The sequence below is a fragment of the Megalobrama amblycephala genome, linkage group LG19, assembly GCF_018812025.1.
Source record: "Megalobrama amblycephala isolate DHTTF-2021 linkage group LG19, ASM1881202v1, whole genome shotgun sequence".
NCBI classification, from domain to species: Eukaryota; Metazoa; Chordata; class Actinopteri; order Cypriniformes; family Xenocyprididae; genus Megalobrama; species Megalobrama amblycephala.
Window position 1 is genome coordinate 22,856,415 of NC_063062.1, and position 19,747 is coordinate 22,876,161.

Sequence of the window (19,747 nt, forward strand, 5' to 3'; positions counted from 1 at the left end):
GATTCAGCGTGGATTTCATGGCCAAAATGTAATGAAAACTTTAAAAATTTATCAAATAATACTATATTTGGATCATGCAGTATCTTACAAGATATCCTATTTATTCATAAGGTTTTAATTTTATTTGTTCATCCGTCATGCTACAGTGATTAGGTAGGCTTTAACGTATTCAGCCTTTCAGTATTGGCCTACAGCAAAGTAGAAAGAGTTTGGCCTCATAAAATAATCCCCCAAACAGCTGTCAAAATTGAGCAAAAACAATAAATTTTATTCTGTCACTAATTGATATATATATACATCACAATCGAAAATATTTTTGTTTTTAGAATATTTATTAGTGATGCATGCAATGATTACAGAATAACCAAAAAAATGCAAAGAATGGCAATCACTGATTTTTGAAATCCAAAACAAATCCAAATCAGAAATAGTGTCTAACTATTGTGTCCCTTGTTACACGTCCTGTTTGCTCGTTCTGGCAGAGGAACAACTGACTCTGACCAAACTGCAGCAAACCAAGGCCAGACTTGAGATCCACCTCCTAAAGGCTACGCTCAGACAAGCTGGTCTCTCCACATCAGATGAGGAAGTCTGAAATTATTGTGGAGTATCTGACATTAAGTCTTTTTTTTTTTAATTCAATACATCTATACTTGATACTTGTTATAAATATCCTCAATGTACAGTGTTTGTGTTGTAGGTCTCAGATGAGCGGACTGCTGGAAGAGGATGGGGTGGGGTTTTTCTTGTTTTTAGTTTTTTATAAATGTGTGTGTTTTCATTTCAAATAAAAATAAACTTATATTGACCCCACACTGGCTATTCTACTTGTTGCTCTTTATCTATAGTTCTACAATGTGATTTCCTATCCTGTTTGAGCACTGGTTGGGATCAGTTTAATCCAGATTTTTTGGATCAAAGTGATCCAAATCCTACAAAAAAGTTCTGAAAAACCCAAACTAAAGGTTTGATCCAGATCAAAACCAAGATTGGATTACGTGATCTAATCCGATTATGTAATCCAGTTTTTTCTTTTGAAAAACACATTTTCAAGATTTGATCCAATCCGTTATCCAAAATCCTAGTGGATTACTTTTGAAAAACCGGGCCCAGGTGAAGAAATTTGTCTTGGACAATCATGGACCACCATTGTCAATCAATTCATCAACAACATCAACACATCAACATTCACATTCCAATCGCAAAACAGCAAATACATCCACAACAGTACACAAGTCAAGTTAATCACATTAATTATGATTCAAATATATTGCAAAAAAAAACTAAAAATGTGCTAAAAAGTATTGCCCCTCTCCCTATAGCCTGCTCATCTAAACAGTCATATTGAATTATTATGGTTCAGAAGTGCAATTGACAAAGGAATCAGAGAATGTTTGTATCTCTTCAGCCTACAGTTTGGAACTGTACCCTCTGCCTGAGGGCATAACCTCACACTGATCAAAGAGAAAGTGGGTAGAGTCATTAGCAATCTTTCGACCCAGTTTTAGTGCTGTCTTTTCAAAAAATGTCCAGTAGAGAGCAAAGAGGAAGCACACCCATTATTTTGCCTGCCCTTTTTATCAGGTTCAGAATCTGTGATTTAAGTTTAATTGATAAATTACCAAACCAGGTAGTGAGTCCATATCTGAGGAGATGCAGTTCTATAAAAGATGAGCCTTGCAGTTTCACATAGCCAAAATCTATTTATTGACAGTTATTTGGTTTATTCCTCTCCTTGTTTGAGGAACTATGTCGTCTATATTTGTGCCAATGCCTGCATCCTCTATTCAGAGCTCATAAAAATCCTCATGCTTTCCCCAGCTGACTGCCTAAAGCGAAAGTTTAAAAGACCAAGGTGACCAAAGTAATTAAATTATGTAGAGAAGGTTGAATGCAATACACTTGTGATACTGACACAAAAATAGCCAAGATGCAGTACATGGACACGTCAACTCCACGCAGCGTCACTCCTATGAAGTTGTGACAGTCTGATTTGCAAGGTGTCTGCCAGAAAACTGGCTACTGCTTGCTGGTGAAGTGCTAATTTCAAAATGTTACTGACATATAAATGAATAACGTTATCTGAGTTTATTTGCAAAGTGACGCTACTCATGCTGCTTAACACCAATGCAGGTCAGCCTGCGTCACTTTAACGCGAAGTTACACATTTTTGGAGGTGCACACATCGATACGGCGGGGCTTGAAGGGGTTCGCAGGGTCTGCGGGAATATGTCATCGATTTGACGCAGAAACATATGCCTTTAGCCATGCTGTCTCTTCACCACTGCCATTTTCTTTTTTTTCTTTTCTTCTCTTTTTTTTTTTACTGTCCCCAAACAGCAACATAGTGTCAGCCCAGATCCGGCCCACATCTGGTCTGCATGTAATCCACATGTACCAGATGTGAGCTGGATCTGGGCCACACTATGTTGCTGTCTGGGTCATTTCTGGTTGTATAGCCATCGTGAATGATTTTTCTTGATTTGTAGGGGGATGTCGGTTGATGTATTGATTGTGGCCTTTAACATATTTTATGTAATTTATAGACTAATTCTGGACGTGGACAGTGGACGTTCATATTGTGGCCAGATTGGACAACTTTATTCACGTCATTCATCGACTAATTCTAGATGTCAATGGACGTCCAGATTATAGTCAGTATGAACGTCTATTCTCAACGTATTCTGGCTGTCAGTGGACGTTTATATTATGGCCAGATTGGACATCTTTATTCACGTCATTCATCATCTAATTGTGGACGTCATCGGACGTCCAGATTATAGCCGGTATGAACGTCTATTGTCAACGTATTCTGGCTGTCAGTGGACGTTTATATTATGGCCAGATTGGACATCTTTATTCACGTCATTCATCGACTAATTCTAGATGTCAATGGACGTCCAGATTATAGTCAGTATGAACGTCTATTCTCAACGTATTCTGGCTGTCAGTGGACGTTTATATTATGGCCAGATTGGACATCTTTATTCACGTCATTCATCAACTAATTGTGGACGTCATCGGACGTCCAGATTATAGCCGGTATGAACGTCTATTCTCAACGTATTCTGGCTGTCAGTGGACGTTTATATTGTGGCCAGATTGGACATCTTTATTCACGTCATTCATCAACTAATTGTGGACGTCATCGGACGTCCAGATTATAGCCGGTATGAACGTCTATTCTCAACGTATTCTGGCTGTCAGTGGACGTTTAGATTGTGGCCAGATTGGACATAATTTCTCAGTGTCATTAATCGACTAATTCTGGCTGTAAATGGACGTTCAGATCATGGCCTGGACGGGCGGACGGGATATCAACCTGTTTTGGATGTCCACAGACGTCGCTTGCTCAGTGGGAACTTGCACATTATGCTTATTTTGAAACTGCTGATTGGCCTTGACTTATTCTCCTCTAAATTTCCTGAACACATCTATTATTGATACATTTTATGTTTTTCCAAATCGAGCTGCAAATGCGTAGCTTTGTGTGTGTGTGTGTGTGTGTGTGTGTGTGCGTGCGCGCGCGACGCAGATTCAAATTTGCCGCCGATTACTTTTCCGTTAGTCCCGCCCACAACAGTTCCCAGTCAGAGCCGTACACTGATGGAAGGGCGAGCGTCGCGGGTAATTTGAATTTATTTCAGGGCAGGCTATGCTTGTGGGTCGTGAGATTAACAGTAGTGTAAAGCATTCGTAAAGAGCAGTCGTCGTGGACAGGAGAATTTATTATAACACATCCGTCTGTCCATTCTTCGGAACAGTGTGAGGAAAAACGAAAAACTAACACGTCCTTTCAGCGAGAAGACCACAGCGGACATCATACCAACCGATCACTGGCTGAGGTAAGAGTTAAATTCTACATGTGTGATATTTTATATCGTGTGGCTACACATTTATATTGTTTATAGTTTTGAAAAAGCTAATGTTAGTATTTCTAAACGGTGTTCAGACACATAACGTAAGGTAACTGCCGTTGAAAGCAAAACTGCAGCAGGTATCTTTCAATTTTCCATCTGTTTTAAACCAATAAAGATTAGTTATTTATAAAGTCCATTCAAGTGTTTATATCTTCGTTTAGATGTGACAGTACCGCCATTTTTTCAATCTCTTTTGATACACTGAACGATTAATGTGGCTAACTGCCACTCTGCAGCCTGTACAACTCATACTATAGTATGATATATATAGGTCCAAGTTATACGTTACATGAAAGCAGATGAGAGTACAATATCAACAACATTATAAATTAAATATTCTGAGCGCATCTGCTTGCAAACACGAGTAGTATGCATATATTAGTGTTATAATAAATTACTAATAATAGAAAAAAATATTACATGACCTGAGTAAATTGTCAATACTGAATCATAAGATACATTGGATAGTTGGATATAAAAATTCCAGATCAAAGATGGTTGAGGATTTGCATTGTCTCAGGAAAACATATGCTGGCATGTTTGAATTAATGTAATAGCCAACTAATTTTTATTTCTTTATGATTTCAGGTCATGTGGAAAGACTGGAGATCTACAGCAGCATTGCAGTCCATGTGTGGAAAGTGTACTATTCTTATACAACAAATTCTTTGTTTACATCTTTTAATGCTGCTGTTCTGTACAGTATTTTTTGTTGTAATTGTAACTAGAATCATTCAGAAACATGGCTTTTCCTATCACTGCTATCCTGACACACATCTTTACTTTTCATTCCAGCCAGATGATCAACCAGTAGCTGCTCACATCTCAGCCTGCTTGATGGAAATTTCCGACTTTCACCTGGATGGCCTTTACCTTCAAAAAATAATTTCTATGCATACTGTGCTAGACTAACTGGAAATTGTCATTGTACTTATTGTTGCATCCATTCCCAGGTGAAAAAAAAAAAGTACATTTCTATAATCTACTTAAAGTGCTCTATTTTCGTGCACTAATTTTGTACTTAATATACTAAAAATTCTTCTTTAGTACTTCTTAAGATAATCTTGAGAACATCTAAGTGTACTCAACTGTGCTGTTTTGAGACAGCATGAAATATGAACTAAAATGTGCTTTTAATATACTATCTCTGTATTTAAAAAATATATTTAATTACCACTTGTAGTACACTATGGGCTAAAATGTACTATAAGTGGTATCTAAATACATTTTTTTAAATACAGAGATAGTATATTAAAAGCACATTTTAGTTCATATTTCATGGTGTCTCAAAATAGCACAGTTGAGTACACTTAGATGTTCTTAAGATGATCTTAAGAAGTACTAAAGATAAAATTTTAGTATATTAAGTACAAAATTAGTGCACTAAAATAGAGCACTTTAAGTATATTATAGAAATGTACTTTTTTTCACCTGGGTTGTACTCCTTGTAGTCACTTTGGATAAAATGTAATCATATGTATAAAATAACAGCAATATTACAGTATAAAAGTATACAGAAATTGTCTTTTAATGTATATGTTCTATATACTAAGCTTGAATTTCCTATAATTTAAGTAACTTGACATACAATGACTAATACCGTACATGTGCATGTTCCTTTGATTAAATGTATTTGGTACTATATTTTGTTAATTTAACAGAAATTGGTTTTTAATTTTATGCATTTCTAAGTAATTAATTTATAGATTGATTGTAGTTGTGAGTGGTTCTGTAAAAATAAAGATTAATACTGTAAAATGCAAACATTTGTTTTTGAATTTATGTGCTAAGTGCATTTTTATAAATAATTTCTTAGTTATTGTACATGGAAAATCTATATTTTAAAAGTAAATAACTGTAGATGGACAGAGCAGCTTGATAAAATAACTCATAAAAACCTTCAATTTGCAGAGATTAACCTTAAAGTTAGTAATTTTCTATGTAATCTGACATAATTTATCCGTTTTTTCACGGTTTAATAAATTATTATCAACAGTAATATACTGTAATTTAATGAATTTTGACTAAAGTCTGTTCTGTATTTTTACAGTTTTTGTATGTAATTTTGTGAAATGGTTATTTGCTGTAATTTAACGGAATCCGTCTGGAAACTCTGCTGCCAGACTTTTTACCGTTTTTTTACAGGATTTTTTTTTACAGTGAAGTTTAATCGCCAACAGAACAGCAGCTCCAGACAATCAAAACCCAGTGTCACTTACATAATAAGGAATCAAAGCTTACTAAACCGGTTGCCCAGTCATAAACCTTCATTGCAGTGATATTCTTTTGAGCTCTTTTGTATTGTGTAAACTTACCACATCAAACATAGTGGCCAAAATTAATGTGCAAAGTTCTTTTTTTTTTTTTTTTTTTTTTTACAATTTTGCTTAAACCATCAAAATATGAGGAAAATATTTTTATTTTTGTTTATATTATTTAAATGTTTTAAAATATGACATTGACTACAACATAATCCGTTTTTAATATTTCATTGGTTCTCTCTTGTTTTTGCATGTGTTCATAATTTCTTTGCATGACAGCCTGGCCAAAAATAATTTTAAATAATTTTAAATAATTTCATTTCATTATCACACATGAAGCAATTGACTCCAAGCACAGCCACACAATATGCTTACATCTTTTAACACATTTTTAAAAATATTTGAATTAAGGTTGAAGATGTCAGTTTTCATATGGCTGGACATCACATTTGGTCACTATACTATGGCAGTTCATCGACTTTCCAACTGCCAATCAAACCATGTGGCAAAAGCACTTTTATGTTGATAGTGGGCTTCCCTGGAGTTGTTGAAGCAGTTAATGAACTCATGACACATCATTGCTCCAATTGTAAATGAGGAGACATTTATCAATAGACAAAGAGATTCCACACCATCAAGACTAATTTGTGATAATTTTGCATAATGCAATTTTTTTATATATATAATAACATTAAATGATTGGTGTTGTGCTGCTGCGCATAACCTGATTTTGCTGAGTTCAACATGTTCCTGGGTCAATATTGTGCTGCTGTGACTTCACCCTTGCAGGCTTGCTATTGGCTCATTCAGAGGTTGAGGGTGACCATTTTGAGTTGACAGTCAGCACTTAAGAGTCAGTCTTATACTTTACTAAAAGTTGCCTTTAGCTTCTTTATAAAAGTGTCCTACTCTTAGAAAAGTCCTAGTTGGTATATGATTTGCTTTCTGACTAAAACGGGACTAATGACAAGAATATGATGACTAAAGTATATAGGAAATAACTAGAACCAGACGATGGCAGTAATGCAACGTCAAGTATGCAAGCTGCCATTAAAACCCAAAGAAGAAGAAGAAGAAGAACACACCTGAAGCAGCTGATCAAGGTCATTAGGATCAATGAAAACTTCCAGGCAGGTGTGTTGGAGCTAAACTCCTCATGAAGAGGAATAAACACAAGGGCTGCATCCGAAACCGCCTACTCAATGAGTAGGTACTTAATTTCAATAAGTACTTACTTAACGAGCGCTAAAAGAGTAGGTACTTAACAGCCAAATCTCGTTGAGTATGAATGAGATCCGAGAATAATCCGCCATGTTGACGTTATCATGTGACCTACGACGTTATCGCAAGCGCAACAACTGAAAAGATATGAGTAACTAATGTGATTTATTTTTTGTTACAAAAAACCAAATTCGCGTGAATATATTGTTAATTTCTTTATTTTATATGCAAAAATGTCCATCCACAAGCAAAGGTGGCATAAATCTAATTTGTTTTCCTCTTTTTCTTGTTGAATTAGCTTAGTTTCATCCCTCAGGCTTATAAATTAAAAATAAATAACTTTTACGCATTATGATGTATTCAAAATATTTAATCTTGTCATCATGCTTTATGTCTGTGTATATAATCTCAAACTATGATGTATACAAACCCATATTTTTTTTTTTTTTTTTTTGTCATTATTATTGTTCATTGTTAAAGATACACTATGGTATTTTCCATGATCTTGTATGTAAATTGTAGATCCTGCAATAAAAATAAAGATATGAGCAACAGGTGCACCAACACCTCACAGCACCAGTAACTGAACCAAGCGGCAACCTCCCCCTTTCTCTTGTGAAGCCAATACGGAAGTAACTTAAACTGCGATTCATCGACTGGCCGCTAGGGACAGGCTCCAAAAGAGAGCAGAATCTCATAGAGTCCCATGTTAAATTGGCCAAGTTTATAGCAGAAAAAAACATGTTTACAAGTTGGTTCAAATTGTGGTTTTGGTCTATACTGCTATTTTTGCCCTTCATGACAACTCTGAGGGGGGTGAATTTTTTTTATAACTTATCCGTTTAAATTATATTAAGCCTTAAAGTTCTGCATAATTAAGGGCGTGGTCACTTGAGTGACAGGTATATTGCGCTGCTGTCTGTGAGCCGTCATGTTACCTCAGCTGCCGCTGAATTTGGCATCTCAGCCGTATTTGTGCTCGATTATTTTATACAATTATAAAATATGGCTTGCTGCATAATATTCGAGACTGATGTGTGTCTGTGTAGATGTGCATGCATGGGGAAGAGACACATCCCAGATAGCACACGTACGTCTGCAAGACGTCTGTTAAAGATCACTTCATCTGGAAAGCATCTGCTGTTTACAAACATCTAATAGACGTCTTTAAGATGTCAGTTTTACATACATTCTAAATCATAAACATCTTAAAGACGTCTTCTAAACGTCTATTTGACATCTGACAGGATACGTCCTATAGACGTATTCCAGATGAGCAAACACCCTAAATAATACGTCTTCCAGATGTAAACACGCACATCAAATAGACGTCTCCGAGATGTACGTGTGCTATCAGGGATACGTTGTTGGATCGTGGCATTGGCTGAAAGTTTTGGTTGTGAGATTTACTGCAATGACAATGGCGGGAGGATATCAAAATCCGACAGCACTGCTTGGATATTATAACTAAAACTGCTGCACTATTTTGAAGAAAATATACTTTGGACACAGGCTCATTTGTTTGTTAGATACGATCGCTGCTCAGATTGCATCCTTTCTTGAAGAACGATGACAGAGAGCAGATCATTCAGAAGAAATGTGACATGTTTTTTTGTTTTGCAATGGACATTCATATTTTACCCAAGTGCCACGGATTGGATTCATCTCGCGATCTCTATTTCATTATAAAGGTATGAAGTCCCATTTGATTTTCCATGTTGTTATTTGCACAACCAACACTACTGGTGTTGGAGCATCTATATCTTAAAAAACACTGTAGATTGACAGTAAACTTTTAGAACGTTCTGATGATAAAACTTATCTTCATTAATATTTTAGATCGTATCTTCGATAGATATATAGCTCCTTTGCTGCTAACATGGTTACGTCGAGCTAGGCAGGCGTGGTTTCAGCAACCAGTCATATCAGCTCAAACCACCTCCCCGCCTCTTTGCCCATTTTCAGTTATCCGGTAGTGACGTGCTGTGACGCGCAGCTAAGATGGCTCCATATTTTTTTACAGTCTATGAACTGAACCCTACCTAGTGCGGTTTTCCTCAGTGTTAGCGATGTCTGAAGCCAAAGAAGACATCAACAGCTGCTCGAAGATCTCGTCTTTGGAGAAGACTGATTTTATACTCAAAGTAGTAAAAAGTACTTAAAATTAAGATTACACCAGAATGAACTGCTTTTCTAACACACCGCAACACTTACACACAATAATGATGATAAATGCTGACCAAAACTTAATTATATTACTTTTCATTTTACTTCTTTAATAAAACAAGCAAAATGTAATGTTTAGTTATATGACAGCTGTGCATGAACACACACTAGACAAATACAGCTGATGTGAATACATCTCCATTTACAGTCAATTCATGCATTAATTCATTGCTTATTAAAATATATACATTTACTGATAATAGCATAATTAATAAGTAAAGAATTAATAAAAGTAATAATGACAAATAAATGCATATACAAGTCAACAACACACGAAACAAAGCTTTATTCAAATGTATTGATCTAACAATCAGGTATTTACAGTCCTGTTGTCATCTCAACACAGCTGTGCCAATTCTGCAGCTTTATTCTGATCAAGCAGCTGATGAACACCTTCATCATCATGTTCCTCACTGCTGAAGATGATGATGATGATGATGATGATGATGGAGCCCTGAACCCCTCAACCTTGGAGCAGGAGTGGGAGAAGATGTGCGGGACAATCTGCTGCTGCAAACATTCATGTGCTCTCCATCAGCAGATTAAAACATTTTACAATTAATTCATGTCAGCATTCTGTTTCTTGCATATTTCATTTCATATTTTTCAATTGCTAATTCTTGTCATGGCTTCATTAGTTTTGTGGTGTGGTGGTCTAAACCACTGAGCTGGTCAGCAGAAGGTTGCTGGTTCGATCTCTGCAGCGTTTCCTCCAGTGTGTCCTTGATCGAGTCACTTGGAAGGAGGAGTGATGGACGATCTCGTCCATAACACTGAACCATTCCCAGGATCTGCTGTGTCTCTCCATCAGGACATTCACATCCTACAATAATGCACAAATATAATACAAAAGCAGTCATTTTAACAGCACAGTGTCATTTGATTTCTGTATTAGAAATAACAAAATGATCTTACTTTATATTTTGTTACTTACTTTATATATATTTTTATTTTGTTTCAGGTTTTCCTCTTTTTTTTCTAACAAATACTGTCGTCAGCTTTTCTTGCAGGTCCTGCTCCACCAAAGCTCTGAAGCAAATGCACAGACATCAAGAATCAGAAAAGTGCTGTAATAAGTCTGTTTAAATTCCAATAATTAAAATAAACTAGACTTTAGATTTAAATACACTTTGTATTCATTTCTGTAGTATCCTCACTCAAAGCCTTTGATGGCATCATTCCTCCACCGGATAAACACGTGATCATCTGTCCCTGTAACATCAGACAAGATTCACGTTTCCTCTGAGATTTATGTGCTCAAATCTACATTCACATGTTGATGATGTGTTAACTCACTTCTTATCCAATACAAATGTTCCTTAATTTATTAACAATACTAATGGACAAATAAAATAGATAAACTTATGTGTAGTTACTGTAGATTTGTTTATTTACATTATTTTCATTCATTTAATGTAAACAGTGTTGACAACAGTGAATAATAGCACACACACATCACTCATAATACTAGCACTCATAAGTCATAATATTTGAAGAAGATGTTCGTGTCAGATGTTAAATAAACATTTAGTAAGCATCTTTAAGATGTATATGGTTTAGAATATGTAAATCCACTTTGGAGAATTAAGGTGTGTTTATCCCGTTATCTATACATAATAAATCGTGTTTTTACTGCAAAATCACAACAATAGTGTCTAGCATCTTTACACATTCAGCAGTTTACTCTACAGTAGTTCAGCAAATGTGTTTTTGGTTTTCAATACTCACATTTGACAGCATCCGCGCCGCTTTTCTCCTCCGTGTTCGATTATGACCATAGACTGTAAAAAAATATGGACGTAGCGTCCGTGACGTCACCCATAGAGTTCTGAACAGCAGTTTTGTTTTGACCATAGACAGTAAAAGAAGGTTTTGACGCCTAAATGAGGCCGCGGCCATCTTAGCTGCGCGTCACCGCACGTCACTCCCGGATAACTGAAAATGGGCAAAGAGGCGGGGAGGTGGTTTGAGCTGATATGAATGGTTGCTGAAACCACGCCCACCGAGCTCGACGTGACCATGTTAGCAGCAAAGGAGCTATCTATCTATCTAAGATCCGATCTAAAATATTAATGAAGATAAGTTTTATCAACAGAACGTTCTAAAGGTTTACTGTCCATCTACAGTGTTTTTTAAGATATAGATGCTCCAACACCAGTAGTGTTGGTTGTGCAAATAACAACATGGAAAATCAAATGGGACTTCATACCTTTATAATGAAATAGAGATCGCGAGATGAATCCAATCCGTGGCACTTGGGTAAAATATGAATGTCCATTGCAAAACAAAAAAACATGTCACATTTCTTCTGAATGATCTGCTCTCTGTCATCAGTCTTCAAGAAAGGATGCAATCTGAGCAGCTATCGTATCTAACAAACAAATGAGCCTGTGTCCAAAGTATATTTTTTTCAAAATAGTGCAGCAGTTTTAGTTATAATATCCAAGCAGTGCTGTCGGATTTTGATATCCTCCCGCCATTGTCATTGCAGTAAATCTCACAACCAAAACTTTCAGCCAATGCCACGATCCAACAACGTGTGTTCTGTGTCTCTTCCCCATGCATGCACATCTACACAGACACACATCAGTCTCGAATATTATGCAGCAAGCCATATTTTATAATTGTATAAAATAATCGAGCACAAATACGGCTGAGATGCCAAATTCAGCGGCAGCTGAGGTAACATGATGGCTCACAGACAGCAGCGCAATAGGTCACTCAAGTGACCACGCCCTTAATTATGCAGAACTTTAAGGCTTAATATAATTTAAACTGATAAGTTATAAAAAAATTCACCCCCTCAGAGTTGTCATGAAGGGCAAAAATAGCAGTATAGACCAAAACCACAATTTGAACCAACTTGTAAACATGTTTTTTTCTGCTATAAACTTGGCCAATTTAACATGGGACTCTATGAGATTCTGCTCTCTTTTGGAGCCTGTCCCTAGCGGCCAGTCGATGAATCGCAGTTTAAGTTACTTCCGTATTGGCTTCACGAGAGAAAGGGGGAGGTTGCCGCTTGATTATGACGTATCCTCTCCCGTGGCCTGCTGGGATAGAAGTATCCAGCAAGGAATACTTCAGAATCTGGGCGGAAGCAGTAGGCCATCCGGGAACTCCTCGACTACTATTTTATGATTACTGAGGTTTCTGACATACTTAATTGCTCGCCTACTGCTTTCCCCTATCATATATTAGTAGGGGTGTGACGAGATCTCGTGGCGCGAGATCTCGCGAGACTAATATGTGACGAGATTTCTCGTCAAGGCGAAAAGTAGTCTCGTGATGTTGTTGACATGTTAGGATGATTAGGAAAGAATATGCCACCGCTATGTTTACATTACGCCTCCACTGTCGTTTTGCTTTGTATTTAAATAAAAAACATTTAATTCAGTTGGATAACGGTTGCCACCGCTCCATATTTACAGAGTTACGCGCGATCGCTAAAAGTGAAAGTAAACGCGCGCGCGCGCGCGCATTCAAACGCGATTTCAATACCCCACATTTTGAAAGCGGCTCCCTGATGAATGAAATATCTCTCAATATGAAAGCTATTTTAGGCTGGGCAGTGTAGTTGTAACCATCTCTTAGCTCTGTATCAAAGAAAAATTTGGTCTTATTTGCACTTTGGTTGCACTTATTGTAAAGTGTTACCATAAAAAATGAATAACAGTTTTCTCTTAATCTTATTAAGCACAAACAGTAAGGTTTCATTTGTTAACATTAGTTAATGCACTGTGAACTATCATGAACTAACAATGAATGACTATTTTTATTAACTAACATAAACAAAGATTAATAAATACTGTAGCAAAGATATTGCTCATTGTTAGTTGATGTTGGTTAATACATTAATGTTAATAAATGAGACCTTATTGTAAAGTGTTAACATTTTTATTTATACTGTTTTTATTTCTATGATCAGTTTGTGGAAAGGAGTTCAGTTAGGAGGTCAAAAGTTGTAGAAGCTCATAAATCATGTAGAGTGAAGTCTGAAGAGACTGAAATCATACAGAAGAGAAGCCAGTCAGTTGAGTTAGTGGCAAAACCTTTTACATTACTTGAGTATTGTTGTCTTTTACTGCATATGATAATTCATACCAAGAAAGTAGAACTGAAATGACATTCATTACGAGATGATTAGTTAAAACATTTCAAATACACCTGCAGAATATTTTTTCTAGTCATGTATTTCGCCATTGTGGATTTCTTAAAAATAGTGTGTAAAAATCTTGTCTCGTCTCATCTCGTGAACTCAGTCTCGAGTCTCGAGTCTCGTCTCGTCTCGTGAGATACCTGTCTCGTCACACCCCTATATATTAGGTAAGTAGGCGGTTTCGGACGCACTTTAAGTAGGCGCACGTCCGAATCTCGCGAGAATTAGTACGTCAAGCAGGTAATAGGCTTGTTTGAGATGCGCCTAGCCTCGCCTGAAGTTCAGCCGAGAGTAGGCGTCTGCAGTTAGGGGAGGAGTGAAAAAAGTGCAGGCAAGACGAACAGTTCTCTGTTCTCGTAGTGGATCAGAACCTACGAGATCAAAGGCGGATATCGCGGGATTCACACTCGTGCGCTGTGTTGCTGATAAACTGGATGTAATTTAAGTTCTGTTGCTTTTATATGAAAATAAATAATGAACAATACACCCAAAGTACTTGTTATTTGTTTCCATTCGAAAGATGTATCAATCATTTTTACTTTAATTATAGACATGTTTTTATATATTTTTTTATAAATGACAACGTTCGCATAACCCATAGAGAGATCACTGTGTCAGAGAGTTTGGGAATATACACACATTATTTTTACACATAAAAACATGATATTAGAGTTTTAAAATCAAACATTTTAAATCAGATCAATACATCACGGTTGTTTAAACCAATAAGCTTTAAGCTGTGTCGTCAGCAAGTCGTTTCCCATTGTGCTTTTGGTCAGCGCAGTCGGTGGAGAGCAACTGCGCTCGACTGCAGAATCCGACACGTCCGCCTCGCACTCGCAAGAGGTTTTTGACACACGTCGGCATGACATCAGAGCAAGGCGGCCCAACCGCGGACACATTTCTAACCGGCATGCATCTCGCGGTGATCACCGGTGATCGGTTCTGCGCAGAATTTGCTCATCTCAAACAAGCCTAATTTTCGCCTACTCTTTTTGCTTCAGACATACTTATTCGCTCGCCTAATGCTTTTCCCCTACTAAATAGTAGAGAAGTAGGCGGTTTCGGACGCAGCCAAGGTGTTTTTTGTTATTGTGTTTACAGGCTAAACTGAATGGAGATTAGTTACATTCCTCAAATTTAATACAGATTCAAATATATACATTTTTTTTTACGGGTTTTTATCATTAATGATTACCTGATTAAGCAGTAATGAGGGAGTAGGAGATAAGGCACAAGATAGCATTAAGTCCCAGGTCAGGTGAATCCTACAACTCAATGTTATCAATGTCACGTTTATCAAGAGGGTGCTTCTTTTTTTTTTTTAATTGTCCATCCTCATCTGCCTTCATTCCTATTAAAGGAAAGAAGGCAAGGTGCTCTGCAAGCATGGAGTAATATGTGGGCTATGTGTAAAGTGTGATATTCTTGCTCACGTTCATGTCACTTGCACTTCAAGAAATGTTGTTGGAACTTTAATCATAAAATTCCTAATAAATATTAGGGATGGGCATTTTTCCAAAATATTTTATTCCAATATTTGGGCCCCTAAAAATCGAATATTCGTTTATTTAAATAAGGTTAAACGAGAAGGACGTTATTTTTTTTAATTCATCAAGATTTTGTAACCATTTCTGAACAAGCTTGCGATTAGGCAATATACACAACAAGCTTATTATATACATAAGCTTACGTTTCTTTTAGTTCAAAGCATTAAACAATACATGCAAACAAAAAAATATATAGACAAACAAAACAAAATATAAACAAACAGAACAAAAGCATTTAAACTCAAGCAGCGCTAACGGGAAAAACGCTTATAAAGCAGACAGCGCCAGTTATCATACAAAACGTACATAATACACTGGAGTCAGCATATGGTTATTGTGTTCATATTGTTTCACATGTTCATGTTGAGAAAAACAATAATATCCACATGCTCAGGTGAGAAAACGAGCTGCACCGATGAAACAAAGATAACGATAATATATAACGGTATGCTAAGCTAGGTTTCTAACACTTTGTGTTTTCTCTTAGTAAATATGTCTCCCTTGACGAAATTTAAAGGAAGCATAGGCTATATCTCAAAATCATTTTGCTATCAAATAAGTTATCTTCTCGGCTCACTCGGGGGTACAGCTACTTAATGCAGTGATGGACAGCTGTCTTTCCTCATTCGACGGGTGTTTTGTATTTCATGTGCTTTCTCATTATGGTGGTGATATTATGATAACTCGGTTTCATTAATTAATTTGATCAAAAGTAATTATATTTTGTAAGATAATTTTCATCCAAGTAGCTAATTCCAAACTTCGCGAGGCAGACGACAACCTGTGATGATCAAATAAAATGAACTTGTTAAACACTAGTGATGTCCGGTTCGCGAACGAATCGTTCTTTTTAACCGGTTCTTTTCAGTGAACCGGTTGAACCAGTTCACCAAATCGGTCTGAATCGTTCCAAACAGTTCGCATATCCAGTTAGCAAACACGAATCCACAAATTACTAAAGTTATTCACTTTTTGACGTGCCTGACACTACCTCTCGAAATAAACCAACACCCCGGAGTTATTCGGTTACTCCAACAGTACAGTGACTTAACCTGCTGTAAAGAGAGAACTGATGATCATGAGCACGAGCAGCAGAGCAGCTGATATGAATGCGCGTGCGCGGCGTACACAAACGAACATACACGGCCTGTCACTGTTCTCGTTCTCGAGTCAACAACCGGTTGCAACGGTTTTCGGATCATCAGTACACAACCGAGAACCGCTTCTTTCGGACATGTCCGATTTGAGAACCGGTGAGCTGATGATACTGCGCATGCGTTTAACTTTTCAAGAGAACAAAAAGCACGTTAGTCAAGTTTTGTTGAACATCGGACAGTGTGATTATATAAAACATACTGGAAATATGTTTATGACTTAATTCAAAATACAAACATTTTTTTTGTGCTTTTCCAAATACACCATAGCAGATTGATAGCATATAATACTGTACATAATACTGTATATAATAAACTACATGCCAACATGAACATAATATTTTGTACATAGATCAAACTAATGTTCAGAAATAGTTCTACAAATTTATTTTTCTATATTATTTAAAAAGCAATATAGTGAAAGTTGTGCAGTTGTGCTTTCAAGTTATTTTTTTTAAAGATTGGAAACATTTATTTGTTTCATAAATAATCCATGGGCAGTTTATTTAATTTATAAACAAGGTGATAAATACAGCAAGAGCAAACAAGCGAATCGCTCTCGTGGTTCTCGAATCTCAATCTCGTTCTCGAGTAGAATCGGTTGCAACGGTTTTCGGATCACCAGTACACAACCGAGAACCGCTTCTTTCGGACGTGTCCGATTTGAGAACCGGTGAGCTGATGATACTGCGCATGCGTGATTCAGCGTGTGATCTGAAGCTACCGAACAGTAACATCACAGCACCGGTTAACGGCAACTGATGCTATGAGAGGACTCGAATGAGGGGCCAATTCTGGCGAAACGTAAGTTTATTTAATTACAAATAAATCATAATGTAAGAGGATCATGGTTTCTGCTCTGATGAAGACAAATTTATTCACTTTATAACTGTAAAACTTTGTTTGCACATCACAGTGTCATGTGTTTGGATGCTTTAGATGCAAAACTAAATTGTAAGAAATGCTTCAGATTATAATGTTTTAGTTGACTGATGTTATGATTACTGACTTTATTTGAATGTGTTAAGTTTTTTCATCCTGGCCCGCGATAGACGACGTTATCGCGGATGACGTCATTTCGTCGGAGCGTAAAAGAACCGGTGAGCCGTTTTTTTTCAACCGGATTATTGAATCGAACTGTCCGAAAGAACCGGTTCGCGGAAAAGAAACTTCCCATCACTATTAAACACGCTCCACAGCGCCACCCAGTGCATATAGTTATAACTGTGAGTTTAAGTGCTTTATCATGGATTCACGGTGTAGTGATATGAACTCAAGTAATCATGTATGTATTGTTTATCATTAATATTATTAGTTGTCATTTATTAAATATAGTTCTTGCGTTAAATGTATATATGAAAATATATCTGTATATAGTACTGTGCAAGGATGCCAACTTGAACATCACTTACCTGTAGACGCTGGCGGATGACGCTAGAGGGTGATCGTGAGCCGCAGGATATAGCGCTTCATTTATATATGAAGAAGCCACTCTGGCAGTCACTAGGGATGCGTTCCACTCCAGTTTTAGACACGCGCTCGCGAACTTCCCTACACACTTCCCCTCGGGGGAATCCCTGCCGCCATTTTGAAGTGCGTTCCACTTCGTGAAGTGGACGAGGGAAGTTTATATGGACATATGTACATCCGAGTCAACGAGACCTAGGGAAGTTAGCGAGGGAAGGGCATTTAAAAACCGAACTGGAACGCAGCCCAACTGTGTCTGAAATCGCTCCCTATCCACTATATAGTCCACTATATCGGGTGTCGGCCATTTTGTAGTGGTGTCCGAATTCTGAGTGAACGACTTAAAGGTGCTAAAGAGGATGTTTTGTTTTATACATTTTTGCAATATTACTTGAAACTGTCTTTACTAACTGATAAAAGACTATTTATTAGGTGCACTGAAAGGAATAATATTAATATACATCAACTGTGCACGAGGTAGGGCCTTAAAAACATCAGCCAATCGTTTACGCGATCATCGCGTAAATGATTGGCCCTCTAGCTTGTCAATCACTGCCGTGACGTTCCTTGTGAGAGACGTGCGCGGATTGGCCCTCTGGCTTGTCAATCACTGCCATGACGTTCCTTGTGAGAGACGAGCGCGGCTGCACGCTCCAGTAACTTTCCACACTCCACAGGCGCTGCATGCAATGTTTTTGTCCGGAGACAGGAGTAACAACTGCAGATTATGAGTTACCTGCGGTGAGTCCGACATAATGAATCCACTAACACAACACAGCGAATGCCGGTGGTAAACACTCGTGTTCCAAAACGAGTGTTTACGAGTTTTGGGAGGCGTTCCTTCGAAGGAGGGGGGTTGTTCTTACGCATGCGCTCATTTCAAAAACTAACAGTTTTTAACAGTCTTTGGTTTCTCAGTCGACGAAAAGATCCTCTTTAGCACCTTTAATTCCCTACATTTGTTCACTACTTTATACCCACAATTCTCTCTGATTTCGAGTGTACATTCAATGTACATTTGCTGAAGCACTATTTCCCAAAATCCAATTTTTTAACCTTTTTTTTTGTTTTTAAATTAATCACTACTTGAATAAAACCTACTAAAATGTAGGGGGACATTATTATATAGATGAATTAAAAAAAATAAATTATATTAATAAAAATATTATTTTTATTATTAAAATATTATTAAAATATTATGTAGGCATTAAATCAATTTAATGTGTTTTACTAACAGCAATGTGTTTTAATAATTTGTGGCACTGTTAACTCATTAAACTTTAAAAGATGATAATTTAGTGGATGATTTAAAAAAAATCATTAATCATAGGTAGCGTATTCAAATCATAACGGTCGCCTGAGGTCGCTCAAAGACCATGTAATCTGTGAGCGTGAGAATTTCTAACAACTTTATTAAAAAGGATAAATAATGAAATTAAGTACACTTGTTAATGTGTTTATTTTTGTTTTCAGTATTTTATAGTATTAATGATTATGAACACATTAAGCATGACAAAAAAATTATACAATCGATTAAACTACAAAGCTGGCACAGAGGCATGTATGATTACACTCGTTGTTATAAAAGAGTTTATTGTTACGTTTGTGTTCTGTAAATCTGTCATGGGTTAGGGACAACTAAATTGCTGATACAGATCGTTTACCACAGAGCACAGAGAGAAATATAGCCTACTAAAAAAGGAAACAAAGTGCTTATACACATTTGTGTATGTTTATTGAGTATTGTCTGTTTGATGTAATGAAAGTGTATTACAGACAGTATACAGCA

At 36.8% G+C, this 19,747-nt stretch overlaps 1 long non-coding RNA gene across 1 annotated transcript; it reads right to left on the reverse strand.

The window, feature by feature from the left end:
• Positions 1-9,633: 9,633 nt before the first annotated feature.
• LOC125254326 lies at positions 9,634-11,516 on the reverse strand. Its single transcript, XR_007181632.1, has 4 exons — positions 11,357-11,516; positions 10,786-10,840; positions 10,563-10,657; positions 9,634-10,451 (listed from the first exon to the last, which is right to left on the reverse strand). It is a non-coding gene; the product is annotated as an uncharacterized LOC125254326 (long non-coding RNA).
• Between the last annotated feature and the right edge of the window lie 8,231 nt (positions 11,517-19,747).